Source organism: Ranitomeya variabilis, chromosome 1 (genome assembly GCF_051348905.1).
Source record: "Ranitomeya variabilis isolate aRanVar5 chromosome 1, aRanVar5.hap1, whole genome shotgun sequence".
Taxonomy (NCBI): domain Eukaryota; kingdom Metazoa; phylum Chordata; class Amphibia; order Anura; family Dendrobatidae; genus Ranitomeya; species Ranitomeya variabilis.
This window is the reverse complement of record NC_135232.1, coordinates 433,171,085-433,187,032: the sequence shown is the minus strand read 5'-3', so window position 1 is coordinate 433,187,032 and position 15,948 is coordinate 433,171,085.

Below are 15,948 nucleotides of genomic sequence, written 5' to 3'. Positions count from 1 at the left end.
ATTTGGCGCATCTTACAGATGCGCCATTTCTGGGGCAGCTGCAGACTGGTATTTGTAGCCGAGGGGGGGAACAATTATCATGGCCCCTCCCTAGGCTATGAATATCAGCCCGCATCTGTCTGCGTAGCTTTTCTGGCTATAAAATATAGGGGGACCCCACGTCATTTTTTGGGGGGTCCCCTTATTTTAATAGCCAGTAAAGGCTATGCAGACAGCTGCGGGCTGATATTCATAGCAGGCTACAAATATTGGCCCCTGGCCGTCGGCTTTCCCCCTCTGGCGCAGAAAATTGCGCGGGAGCCCACGCTGTTTCTTTCCGTTTTTTTATTAAATTCAACGCTCATTAAGGCAGTTTTTCAATGCATCCCCTGCCCATTCTAAAGTCCGGGGAGGAGGGGGTGGAGTTTTGGCCACACATGCGAGGTAGAAAATGGCGGACGCGACGGACAAAAAAACGTTCACTTGAACTTTTTTTGTGCCAACGGTCAGCCAAAACACGACGGATCCGACGTGTGGCCATCCATCGCGATCCGTCGCTAGTACAAGTCTATGGGTAAAAACGCATCCTGCGAGCACATTTACAGGATCCTTTTTTTCCCAAAAAGATGGATTGCGACGGATTGCTAAAAACGCAAGTGTGAAAGTAGCCTTAGAAACATCGGCCTTTCTATTATATATCTATGGATATATCTATCTATAGATATATTTATAGGTAGATATATCTATAGATACATAGATGTATGTATCCATATATCTGGCTGCTTTCACACATCAGGTTTTTGCCATCAGGTACAATCCGGTGAGTTTTGTAAAAAACGGATCCATTTTTTCCGCCGGATCCGTTTTTTCTCATAGAGTTTTATTAGCGCCGGATTGCGCCTGATGGCCACACGTTTCACCTGTTTTTTGCCAGATCAGTCAAAAAAGCTGTTTCCGCCGGACGGAAAACACATACAGAGGAACGTTTTTTCTGTCCGGCAAAAAAACACACAGCGACGGATCCGGCAAAAAACGTATGAAACTAAGATGTGAAATGATGAATACGGCCTCCGAATCCGTTTTTTCATGCATGTTTCCATTCAAATCATGCACATTTTCCATTTATTTATTTCCAAAAACTGCATCAAAACCACGCAAAAACCGCGCCAAAAACAGCATCAAAACCACCAAAAAATTAATCAAAACTGCACCAAAAACTGCATCAAAACCTAGTGCAGTTTTGCAGTTTTGGTCTGGTTTTTATGCAGTTTTTGGTGCGGTTTTGATGCCGTTTTTGGTGCAGTTTTGATGCATTTTTTATGCAATTTTTGTTGTGGTTTTTGCACGGTTTTGATGCAGTTTTGATGCAGTTTTTGGTGCGGTTTTGGTGCAGTGTTGATGCAATTTTGGTGTGGTTTTGATGCAGTTTTTGGTGCAGTTTTGATGCCATTTTTGGTGCAGTTTGGATGCATTTTTATGCAGTTTTTGGTGTGGTTTTGCGCGGTTTTGATGCAGTTTTTGGTGCGGTTTTGGTGCAGTGTTGATGCAATTTTGATGCGGTTTTGATGCAGTTTTTGGTGCGGTTTTGATGTCGTTTTTGGTACAGTTTTGATGCGTTTTTGATGTAGTTTTTGGTGTGTTTTTTGCGCGGTTTTGATGCAGTTTTTGGTGCGGTTTTAGTGGTGTTGATGCATTTTTGGTGCAGTTTTGATGCTGTTTTTGGTAGAGATTTGATGCTTTTTTATGCAGTTTTTGGCGTGGTTTTGATGCATTTTTTAATTCGCTTTTGGTGCGGTTTTTGAAAGCAAAATAAAGATGTATTATTGAACAAAAAAAGATTTGTGATGTCATTATTGTCCAACCTCCTCTTTTATATTTGTCCTACCCACACTCCATTACACACACAGATAGACAGATAGATGATAGATGAAATGGATAGACAGATCTACATATAGATAGATCTATAGATGCATACATCTATCTATTCCTATATCTATCTATAGATATATCTGGATAGATATATCTATTGATAGATGTATGGATAGCGTAGGGTGTGTGTCCACTGTCCAGATTACATCCGAATGAGCTGCAGATTGGATGCTGCGTACTTGTAGTCCCATCAGATGATGCCTGCACACACACCCCAAAGAACCCCCCTCACAGCCCCGCACACACCCGAACAGTCCCGCACACACCCAAACAGCCAGGCACCCACCCTAAAAGCCCCGCACACACCTGAACAGTCCCGCACACACCTGAACAGCCCCACACACACACGAACAGTCCCGAACACATCCGAACAGCCCGCAGACCCAGCACACACATACACGCACACAGTCACCGCCCACTTTCTTCCCACACACTTCCCTCCTCCCGAACTGCAGCGTTTCTCGGACCCACATCCGCAGCAAAACTGCAGATCTTTTTTACATCTGCGGTTTTGCTGCGGATGTGCCCGAATCAATGCAAGTCTATGAGTGTAGAAACGCTGCAGTTCCGAACAAAAGAAGTGACATGCTGTGAGAAAAAAAAGCTGCATTTCGGTGCGGCATTTTCCGCAGCATGTGTACAACAAGTCTGTGGCACCCATAGACTTACATTGGTTGTGCACTACACTGTGGATTTGATGCAATTCTGTGCGGCAAAAAACACTGAGGATATGGAATCAAATCCGCAACGTTTGCACACAGCCTTGGCATTTAGTGAACCTAGCAAAAAAGCCAAGCAAAAAAACAAGTGTGGGATTGCACTTAATTTGCAATTTCATTGCACTTTGAATTTTTTTCACATTTTCTGTTACACGACATGGTAAAACCAATGGTGTCGTTCAAAATTAGAACTTGTCTCACAAAAAAAAAGCCCTCACATGGCCTTATTGACTGAAAAATTATGGCCCTGGAAAGAAGGGGAGCGATAAACGAAAATAAAAAAGCTCCAGGGATGATGGGGTTTAGAAACATGGATATAGACATATCTATGGAAATAGACATAGACATATAGATATATCTGTATGTATTCATCTATCTATCTATTTGTTATCTATCTATCTATCTATCCATCCATCCATCTATCTGTGTGTAATGGAGTGTGGGTTGGACAAATGTAAAGAGGAGGTTGGACAGAAATGACATCACAAATCTTTTTGAAGATAGAGGGGGGAGAGGAGGGAGGGGTTGGGGTGTGTTTTGGAGTGGGTGTGCCAGGTGCAGAGTTACAGGCAAGTGCAATGCATCATGGAACTTGTAGTATTAGAGCACAATAACTCAGGAGAAAGGAAGTTGTCGATTAACCCCATGAGAGCTGGATCCAGCACTAATGATGTGCTGCTACAGCATGATAAAAGGTAACATTGCTAAAATAAACACAGTAGATGTTTTCAGTGGCACATAATAGCAAGATTTATGAAGAAAAAAAAAGTTATTGTAGTGGACAACTTCTTTAATTTATAGTTTTGATGCTTTCAGTGTGAATGTACAAAAACTTTTGGTCTGTTCTGTATATATATATATATATATATATATATATATATATATATATATGTAGAGAGAGAGAGAGAGAGAGAGAGAGAGAGAGAGAGAGTGGTTCTGTGGGTAGTGGCTACAGACCATTTCTCTGTTTTCATCCTTTTGGCTGTTGTTTTTGTCACTTTTGCATTTTGTCATTGCTGTCATGTCTAGAGGTACAGTAACAACCCACAGAAGTTGCTCAGGTAGTGCAGCTCAACCAGGATGGCACATCAATGTAAGTTGTGGCAAGAAGGGTAGCTGTATCTGTCAGCACAGTGTCCAGAGCATGGAGCAGATACCAGAAACTGTTATAAACACGAAGAGGGTGGTATGAGGGTCCGACATCAACAAGTGAGTGTTGTGCTTACAGCCAAACACTGCGCTGGCAATTGGCATTTGTCAGACAACACTAAGATTGGCAGATTCAATATTGGCACCCTCTCTAAATGGATGAGAGCAAGTTCAAACTGAGCACATGTGACAGATGTGGCAGAGTCTGGAGACACCACGAGAACATTCTGCTGCCTGCAGCATCCTCCAGCATGACTGGTTTGGCAATGGGTCAGTAATGGCATTTCTTTGAAGGGCCGCACAGCCCTCCATAGCTACCTCAACTGCCATTACAGGGGCATTGGGCCCTGGGGTTCCTTCTGATGCATGAAAATGCTAGGCCTCATGTGGCTGAAGTGTGTTTGAAGCTCCTCCGTGATGAAGGCATTGATGATATGGACTGGCCTGTTATTCCCCAGACCTGAATCCAATTGAGCACATCTGGGACATTATGTCTCATTCCATCCACCAACACTACATTGTACCATAGACTGTCCAGGAGTTGACTGATGCTTTAATCGAGGTCTGCGAGGATATCCTTCAGGAGAATGTTCGCTGCTCCATCAGGACTATGTTCAGGCATTGTAGGGAGGTCATACAGGCACGTGGAGGCAACATACACTACTGAGCAGGGACGTATTTAGAGTTTCTGCTGCACTAGGCTCTTTTATTGCTGCCTCCCCTTTTGGTGAGAATGACACTATCGGCAGTGACTTTGGCAAAAATCGCTGATGTGAAAGTAGCCTTTTGCAGCAGAAGAGGCAGTTTTTCTGCATCTGCCGCGTAACGGATCACTTACGGCAACACTGCGTTTGGCCTCATTCATTCCTTATGGGACTTGCGGACATGTGCGGCACTTGCAGTTTTGCCACGATCCGGCAAATGAGGTACTTGCAGAAATACACTCCGTGCAGAATTATTTGGCAAGTTGTATTTCAGAGGATTCTTTTTATTATTGATCAACAACTATGTTCTCAATCAACCCAAAAGACTCATAAATATCAAAGCGTAATATTTTTGGAAGTTGGAGTGGGGTTTTTTAGATTTGGCTATCTTAGGAGGATATCTGTTTGTGCAGGTAACTATTGCTGTGCAGAATTATTAGGCAACTTAATAAAAACCAAATACTATCCCATCTCACTTGTTTATTTTCACCAGGTAAACCAATATAACTGCACAAAATTTAGAAATAAACATTTCTGACATGCAAACAAAAATAAAAAATGAATGACCAATAAAGCCACCTTTCTTTATGATGACACTCAACAGCCTTCCATCCATAGATTCTGTCAGTTGCTTGATCTGTTTACGAACAACATTGCGTGCAGCAGCCTCCACAGCCTCCCAGACACTGTTCAGAGAGGTGGACTGTTTTCCCTCCCTGTAGATCTCACATTTTGTGAGGGACCACAGGTTCTCTATGGGGTTCAGATTAGGTGAACAAGGGGGCCATGTAATTATTTTTTCTTCTTTGAGACCTTTACTGGCCAGCCACGCTGTGTAGTTGGAGGCATGTGATAGAGCATTGTCCTGCATGAAAATCATGTTTTTCTTGAACGATACCGACTTCTTCCTGCACCACTGCTTGAGGAAGTTGTCTTCCAGAAACTGGCAGTAGGTCTGGGAGTTGAGCTTCACTCCATCCTCAACCCAAAAAGGTCCCACAAGTTCATCTTTGATGATACCAGCCCATACCAGTACCCCACCCCCACCTTGCTGGTGTCTGAGTCGGAATGGAGCTCTCTGCCCTTTACTGATCCAGCCTCTGGCCCATCCATGTGGTCCATCAAGAGTCACTCTCATTTCATCAGTCAATAAAACCTTTGAAAAGTCAGTCTTAAGATATTTCTTGGCCCAGTCTTGAAGTTTTATATTATGTTTCTTGTTAAAAGGTGGTCATTTTTCAGCCTTCTTTACCTTGGCCATGTCCCTGAGTGTCACACACCTTGTGCTTTTTGTTACTCCAGTAACATTGCAGCAATGAAATACGGCACAACTGGTGGCAAATGGCATCTTGGCAGCTTCTCTCTTGATTTTCCTCAATTCATGTGCAGTTATTTTGCGCCTTTTTTGCCCAACACGCTTCTTGCGACCCTGTTGGCTATTTGCCATGAACGCTTGAATGTTCGGTGATCACGCTTCAAAAGTTTGGCAATTTCAAGACTGCTGCATCCATCTGCAAGACATCTCACAATTTTGGACTTTTCAGAGCCCGTCAAATTTCTCTTCTGACCCATTTTGCCAAAGGAAAGAAAGTTGCCTAATAATTAAGCAGACCTTATATAGGGTTTTGATTCCATTAGACAACACTCCTCCTCATTACAGAGATGCACATTACCTGATTTACTTAATTTGTAGTTGGCTCTCAAGCCTGAACAGCTTGGAGTAAGACAACATGTATAAAAAGTATCATGTGATCCAAAAAACAACTTGCCTAATAATTCTGCACCCAGTGTAGAAAAAAAACGCTGCTAGTAGTGTTTTTCTTGTCTCACCACAAGTGCAAAACCGCAAGTGCCGCACATGTCTGCAAGTAGCCATCACTACCTGTCCCTGCACCTTGCTAGCTCATCCCTAACCATCCCTTTAGGTCATTAAACTACATTATAAAGCTTTAGAAAAACAATTTATTACCTGACATATTCCTATGATAATGAGGGCTCCAGGCTACGGCGAAGACAGGGACGGGCAGTTTCCGAGTCTCCATTCTCTCTCAGTGCACACCCTCAGTCCCTGCCTCACTGCCTGTGCACAGACATCCCTCCACCAGAACCAGTAATCGCCGCTCCCAGTAGCATACCAGCAGAGGTGTATCTAGGGTTTCTGGCACCAGGGGCAAGAATACATTTTGGCCGCCCCCACCCACCATGGACATAGGCGATTTGCACACTCAGTCATGTGCCCACGAGTTTCTCTCCCTAATGCTCTCAATGTTTAGTGAAAAACTGAGAGAAGCAGGAAGAGAAGCTCGTTGTCACAGGACCATAAGTATGAAAGTCACATATGAGTGAGGTGTCCATGTGATGACTACTGGAACCTACAGAGCTGAATCCTGGCATTGCAGGCTTCTGAATTCTCACAACTAATGCACTGCACACTTTTAGGATTTTTCCTTGCCGGTGGACAGTCATGTCAGCACAAGCATGTGATTTGTATACATCTGGTCACATTCCGACTAGATGTGCCCGGCCTCACTCAGTTAATTTTCATTGAGTGAGGCCACACATGTCTAGTTAGCACGTGACCACATGTACGTAAATCACCAGCAACAGAGAATCCTGACAGCGTGCAGTGCACACTGTGAGAAGTCAATAGTCTACAGTCAAAAAGAATGACTGCAGACTCATCACAAACCTGGACATCCCCTTTAATGCTCCTAACATAATAAAAACATGAGAGTTAGTCAGTATCACAAATAACATTTACATCCAGGTACCTTATAGAGGATGTCGTCTCTGGAGTCGTTCTTGTTCTTTTCTTCATCTTGTGCAGACCCAATGATGAGTCTTCTCATCCACAGCTGTCTCTGCAGACTTCCATCTTCTCCGCTTTTTTACAGAAAATTTCCACATGACGCCCTTAAAGATACAAGTGTCATTATAATGCTCCTGAATAAAAAAATCGCCCCTCACTATATTGTCTGCACAAAAATATGACCCCCACGCTGTCCCTCTTATGGTTCATTCTCTTTACACTGACCTCTCCTTTCCATACCGGCCCCCTCTTCATACTGTCCTCTCATACTGTGTCCCCCTCTATAGGGCCCAGTATTTATACTGTATTCTCTCATCACACTCCCCCTCCTTGGTATACTGTCCCCTCCTGGCTGTGCCCTCACACTGTCCCTCCATGCTACGCCCCCACTACTCAGTTTCTAGTCTGTGCCCACTCACTTTTCTCCCCCCATACTGTCTCATCACACTATTCCCCTCCCTCCTCATACTGTCTCCTCTCACATCCCTCCTGTTCACCATACTGTCTCCTCATATATTTACCCCCTCACTTTCTATACTGCCTGCTCACCTGACCCCCCATACTGAGTCTGCACACATCCCATCACCTTCACTCCCTGTACTCTATGTACATACATTTTTCACATCTCTACTCATACTGTGTCCACATACATTCCCCTGTTCGCTCCTCATGCTGTCTGCACCCATCCCCATTCTGTTTCCTCATACATGCCCTCCATTCCCCAGTACTGTTTCCTCATACATGCCCCCCATTCCCCATTACTGTTTCCTCATACATGCCCCCCATTCCCCATTACTGTTTCCTCATACATGCCCCCCATTCCCCAGTACTGTTTCCTCATACATGCCCCCCATTCCCCAGTACTGTTTCCTCATACACGCCCCTCATTCCCCAGTACTGTTTCCTCATACATGCCCCCATTCCCCAGTACTGTTTCCTCATACATGCCCCCCATTCCCCAGTACTGTTTCCTCATACATGCCCCTCATTCCCCAGTACTGTTTCCTCATACATGCCCCCCATTCCCCAGTACTGTTTCCTCATACATGCCCCCCATTCCCCAGTACTGTTTCCTCATACATGCCCCCCATTCCCCAGTACTGTTTCCTCATACATGCTCCTCATTCCCCAGTACTGTTTCCTCATACATGGCCCTCATTCCCCTGTATTGTTTCCCCATCTTCCCCTTTGCTCTTCATTTTGTGTCCTCAAATCTCCCGCACACATTAAATTCCCCCCATCCCCACTACAAATCTCCCCACACACATTAACTCCCCCATCCCCACTCCAATTCTCCAAACACATAATAAATCCCCCTATCCTCACTCAAATTGTCCCCACACACAATAAATCCCTCCATTCCCACTCCAATTGTCCCCCCATGCACGTAATCTTTGGTGTCTTCAGCTCCACAGGAGCACTTACCACCAGTGTTCGTCTCTGCAGTGTGAGTGAGCAATGTCGGCAGCGTGATCACATGATGGCGGTGACCCCGGTCCTTATAATTAAAAAAAAAAACCTTCCTCAGGTGCCCCCCCCCCACAACCTGCCGCCCCAGGCACTTGCCCTAAAGTGCCTAGTGACAAATACGGCCCTGCTACTGAGCATCATTTCCTTGTCTTGAGGCACTTCCACTGAAGTTGGATCAGCCTGAAATTTGATTTTCCACTTTGATTTTGAGTATCATTCCAAATCCAGACCTCCATGGTGTATTAAATTTGATTTAAGTTGATCATTTTATGTTTTATTGTTCTCAGTGCACTCCGCTATGTAATGAATACAAATTTGCAACTGGAATATTACATTCAGTGATATCTAGGATGGGGTATTGCAGAGTTCACTTTTTTTTTGAGCGGTGTATATATAAACATATATATATATATATATATATATATATATATATATATATATATATATATATATATATTTAAATATGCGAAAAATAGGAGTCAAACAGCTGTCACTTGTAATTAATAAAAAGGTAAATGTTTATTAAATGACAACAATTGTCTTACACAATCAGTACATTTCCAACAAGTAATAAAACCTAAGTCTAACATGGATACGGGTAAAGAAACACCCCACACACCACCAATATAGTACAGCTCAAGGATGCAGGTTCACTCTATTGATATGAACGCTATAAGTAATAGTAGTCAGTAAACAAGCACTAGATACTGGCGGGGGTGTTTCTTTACCCGTATCCATGTTAGACTTAGGTTTTATTACTTGTTGGAAATGTACTGATTGTGTAAGACAATTGTTGTCATTCAATAAACTTTTACCTATTTATTAATTACAAGTGACAGCTGTTTGACTCCTATTTTTCGCATATTTAATTATTGTTTGGGAGTTTGTTCTGTCCGTGACTGGACATATATGTGGCTCTGTTCTAATTTGCTATATATATATATATATATATATATATATATATATATATATATATATATACACAGTACAGACCAAAAGTTTGGACACAACTTCTCATTAAAAGATTTTTCTGTATTTTCATGACTGAAAATTGTACATTCACACTGAAGGCACCAAAACTATGAATTAACCCACGTGGAATTATATTCTTAACAAAAAAGTGTGAAACAACTGAAATTATGTCTTATATTCTAGGTTCTTCAAAGTAGCCACCTTTTGCTTTGATGACTGCTTTGCACACTCTTGGCATTCTCTTGATGAGCTTCAAGAGGTAGTCACCGGAAATGGTTTTCACTTCACAGGTGTGTCCTGTCAGGTTTAATAAGTGAGTTTTCTTGCCTTACAAACGGGGTTGGGACCATCAGTTGTGTTGAGCAGAAGTCTGGTGGATACACAGCTGATAGTCCTACTGAATAGACTGTTAGAATTTATATTATGGCAAGAAAAAAGCAGCTAAGTAAAGCAAAATGAGTGGCCATCATTACTTTAAGAAATGAAGGTCAGTCAGTCCGAAAAATTGGGAAAACTTTGAAAGTGTCCCCAAGTGCAGTTGCAAAAACCATCAAGCGCTACAAAGAAACTGGCTCACATGAGGACCGCCCCAGTAAAGGAAGACCAAGAGTCACCTCTGCTTCTGAGGATAAGTTTATCTGAGTCACCAGCCTCAGAAATCCCAGGTTAACAGCTGCTCAGAGTAGAGACCAGGTCAATGCCACACAGAGTTCTAGCAGCAGACACATCTCTACAACAACTGTGCAGCAGGCCTTCATGGTGAAATAGCTTCTAGGAAACCACTGCTAAGGACAGGCAACAAGCGGAAGATACTTGTTTGGTCTAAAGAACACAAGGAATGGACATTAGACCAGTGGAAATCTGTGCTTTGATCTGATGAGTCCAAATTTGAGATCTTTGGTTCCAACCACAGTGTCTTTGTGCAAAGCAGAAAAGGTGAACGGATGGACTCTACATACCTGGTTCCCACCGTGAAGCATGGAGGAGGAGGTGTGATGGTGTGGGGGTGCTTTGCTGGTGACACTGTTGGGGATTTATTCAAAATTTAAGGCATACTGAACCAGCATGGCTACCACAGCATCTTGCAGCGGCATGCTATTCCATCCAAAAAAAATGCGCAAAATAACTGCCCATGAATTGAGGAAAATCAAGCATGAATCTGCCAAGATGCCAATTGCCACCAGTTTTGCCATATTTCAGAGCTGCAACGCTACTGAAGTAACAAAAAGCACAAGGTGTGCGATACTCGGGGATATGGCCAAGGTAAGCAAGGCTGAAAAACGACCACGTTTGAACAAGAAACATAAGATAAAACGTCAAGACTAGGCCAAGAAATATCTTAAGACTGACTTTTCAAAGGTTTTATGGACTGATGAAATGAGAGTGACTCTTGATGGGCCAGATGGATGGGCCAGAGGCTGGATCAGTAAAGGGCAGAGAGCTTCACTCCCACTCAGATGCCAGCAAGGTGGAGGTGGGGTACTGGTATGGGCTGGTATCATCAAAGATGAACTTGTGGGACCTTTTTGGGTTGAGGATGGAGTGAAGCTCAACTCCCAGACCCACTGCCAGTTTCTGGAAGACAACTTCTTCAAGAAATGGTACAGGAAGAAGTCGGTATCGTTCAAGAAAAACATGATTTTCATGCAGGACAATGCTCCATCACATGCCTCCAACTACTCCACAGCGTGGCTGGCCAGTAAATATCTCAAAGAAGAAAAAATAATGACATGGCACCCTTATTCACCTGATCTGAACCTGTGGTCCCTCATAAAATGTGAGATCTACAGGGAGGGAAACAGTACACCTCTCGAAACAGTGTCTGGGAGGCTGTGGTGGCTGCTGCATGCAATGTTGATCATAAACAGATCAAGCAACTGACAGAATCTATGGATGGAAGGCTGTTGAGTGTCATCATAAAGAAAGGTGGCTATTTTGGTCACTAATTTGGGGGGTTTTGCTTTTGCATGTCAGAAATTTTTATTTTTAAATTTTGTGCAGTTATATTGGTTTACCCGGTGAAAATAAACAAGTGAGATGGGAATATATTTGTTTTTTATTAAGTTGCCTAATAATTCTGCACAGTAATAGTTACCTGCACAAACAGATATCCTCCTAAGATAGCCAAATCTAAAAAAAAAGAACACTCCAACTTCCAAAAATATTAAGCTTTGATGTTTATGAGTCTCTTGGGTTGATTGAGAACATAGTTGTTGTTCAATAATAAAAATAATCCTCTAAAATACAACTTGCCTAATAATTCTGCACACAGTGTGTATATATATATATATATATATATATATATATATATATATATATACACATATATATACATATATATATATATATATATACTGTATATATATATATATATATATATATATATATATATATATATATATATATATACACACACACAGTAATTGTATGTACACAGCACTGTGCCTACGTTTTAGGCAGATATAAATATGCTTTCAAATAAACGAGTCTTAAAAGATTATTTTTAAAAATCAGCAAAATAAAAAGTAAATTAATGAAATGCAAATCTAAGTCACATCAATATTTGGTCCCTTCATCTTCATAATGATATAAAAGCATCAGTTCCTCTATTTACACTTGCATGCAGCTTGTGAGGGAACTTGGCAGGAAGGTAGTTCTAAACATGTTGGATAACTAACCATTAGGCATGAGCGAACATGCTCGGAGATACTTGTATATCATTTGATTATCTGGGCGCTTGTATGTACGCAGCAAGCATGGGGCGGTTCTCGATTTAAAACTTGAATCCACACATTTGGCACCTGTTGCACAGCCATTAAGCAGGCAATGATTACATGCACATCACTGTAATGCTGTAGCAATCTTGGTTGTGGCATTACTGCAATTGGCTGGCCGTGTGACATTATCAGGGGTTATAAAAGAACAAGTGCAGCCCAGATCAGTACACGGACATCATTGCACAGCGCAGTAACAGTTCGTATTGGAGGTAGCAAGTGCTTGTCTAGGTCTGTGTGTACACAATATAATGAGCTATAATCCTGTATTGTTTATACTGGTACTGAAGCTGAACTAACTAACAGCCATGGGCATACCCAGGATCAAAACTAGGGGGGGGGCAAGCAATGGTCATGCTTTTTACTCACCTTGCTCGCCGGGTTCCCACGGTGATCGCTACTCATCCCGGCACCGTAGGACCTGGCACAGGACCTTAAAAAGCATTGATGGGTGGATTTCCGGCATGATCGCTGGAAATGCATGTTAAATGCCACTGTCAGCGTTTGACAGCGGCATTTAATGGGTTAGCAGATGCCGGAGGAATCGCGATCCTCCCACGGCTGTTAGCGGCACATGTCAGCTGTTCAAAACCGCTTATATATGCCTGAAAAGGTGCGGGCTCACCACCAGAGCCTGCCTCAAATGGGGGGAGGCATCCAGTGACAGATAAATCCATAATTGGTCATTAAGGGGTAAATATTTGCCAAGTGCCAGAACAATGAGAGCGAGAGAGAATGTTTGAACTCATTTTTATTCCTTACTGCAAAGTCAAAAGATTACATACATTTCATTAGTATTTGGTACCAATGCCCTTACACTGAATGACTTGTGTTAAATGTTTGGGATATTTTTCCAAAATCTTCTTACAATAGTTGGTCAAAATTTGGGCTTATTCTTCCTAACAAAGCTGGTGTAACTGATCCTGGTTTGTAGATCGCTTTGCTCGCACCTGACTTTTCAGCTTTGCTCATAAATTTTCAATAGAATTGAGATTAGGGCTTTATGATGGCCACTCCAAAACATTGACTTTGTTATCTTTAATGTGTCAAAATGGCGCTAAAACAACATTTCCGCTATTTATATGAAGAGGTACATGTGATTTCAGCAGCCAATGACACAAATTGTTGTGTCAGGACATTGTGGGTGCTTCCTGCACCCTGATTGGCTAGTTGCAATGTGCACACATAAAGTTAGGAAAACACAATGACTGTATACAAGAACGCTGTGCCTCTGAGCTCTGCAAACCCCCAGCAAAATGGAAATAAATTTATATAATCTATGCAATGTGAATTTCTGGATTTTATTTTTGATACTCTATCTCTCAATGTTAAAATTAACCTACCCTTAATATTATAGACTGTTCATGCTAGTTCTCAAACTTACAAAATCAGCAAGGGATCAGATAATTATTTGCCCCACTGTATATAACACCGAAATGTACTGCAATGTAAGTAATACTCTATGGATGAGTATTTGAATTCAGAAATATTTTTCACCACTTTTTTGGAGTTTTACATTCCACCAAAATATAACAGAAAGCACCTAATACTCTATGGTTGACTAATTGAATAAAAAAAAAATAATAATGCTTTTTTGGAGTGTTACCTCTGAAATGTAACAGAACCACTGACTCTAGAAATATTTTCAATGCTTTTTCTAGTTTTATATACCATTGAAATGTATAAGAAAGCATGTGATACTCTATTAAAGGGAATCTGTAACCTGAATTTGGCGGGCTATGTAAATGCCCTGTTTTCTTTGTCCCGGAACACAGAGAAACACTTCCGGAACATAGTGCACAGGCGCATGTGCAGTAATACTTTTCGGCTTTGCCCCCAGATGGGCAAAGCATACTGCGCGTGCGCAAGACAAGATTGCATTGCGCATGCGCAAATTATGGAGGACACCTACTCCAATTCTGGAAAATATTGCAGACAGCGGAGAAGGATGGGGTGGAGTAAAAAAGAAGAAACACCGCCCATCGGACCGAAAACAGGGCATTTACATAGCCCGCCAAATTCAGGTGACAAATTCCCTTTAAAAAGTAATTGAATTGAGAAAAATTTTCAAGCCTTTTTTGTCAGTGTTATATACCACAAAAACGTAGCAGAAAGAACTTAATAGTTTATGGGTGAGTAATTGAATCCCAAATTTTTTTTAACCCTTTGTACCACAAAGCACATTATATTCTATGGATGAGTAATTAAACACAGAAAATTGTCAGAATTGTCTATTGATGACAATATAGTCAATTTTTTCACACAATAAAAAGAATGTGGTTAATTGCCACAGCTATATACAATATTTTGAAACAGACTGCCAAAGCCATAACCCTGGCTAGAGACTGTATTCAGTCACTATCTCTGCTCCTACCACTGCTCCTCCCTAGGCTAAATGCAGAATGATTCTGATGCAAACAGTAAAGCACAAGATTAGCCATTAGAAGGACTATTAGTATTATGGTTCAGCATCAGCACCAGTATCAGCACTAGAGGACTCTGATTCATTAAGCTGTGCACACAGAGGCCTGGACAAACACTCTTTCCTTCCAATAAGAACTGTCCCTGAGCTTTGTAATGGCGTTTGTGAGCCAAGCGTGGCAGTATCTGTCCTTTTATATTTTAGTATTGCCATTACCAAGATGGCTATGACATTATAGTGACTTACAGGTAATCCTTGAATACTTATCGGCTGTGTAACAGGCACCAAACATGTGCGACAGAGATTCAAGTTTCATGCTAATGCTCGCCGAGTGCTGAGCACATCTGAGCACCCAGATACTCGAATGGTATCCGAATATCATTGAGCACATTCACTCATCCCTAGTTGTTATCTCTTAATAAAATATGAGTTGTGTGAAAATTGGAAAGTGTAATTGATAGACAAATGGTGGGTTGATCAACCTCCAGTTTATGTTGCAAAAGAGATTCCAATGGAAGAGGCTACATTACTCCCCAGTTTGTCAGAAAACGAATATTGTATAAAGGAATAGCACATCAGGAAAGGGCACAAAATTAATGTTTTTTTCATGTTTTTAATTTTTTACTTTTCCAAAAATATGTTACACTGCGGAATGAAGTATAGCAAATTTTCAGATAGGTACCCTGCACCAGGCTTTGAGTATGGTATATGTGGAATGTCCCTGGATGAAAATTTAAAAAAAAAAAAATCCACTTGTACCAGTATATGAAGGGTTGGAATCACTGGTCATGGTCACACTGCATACCTCTACATCCACTGCATATTGTATCACTGGTTTCTTTCTCCTATGGGCTTTAGTAATTTCCACACTCTTTCTGGCTTTCTAGACAGCCCAGTGATTCAATCCTGTTACAAGTGGATTTTTTTTCTTTTAAGCATCCAAGAACATTCCACAATACTGTATTCCAAGACTGGTGAAGGGTATATTACTTGAAATGTTACTATATTTCACTCTACAATG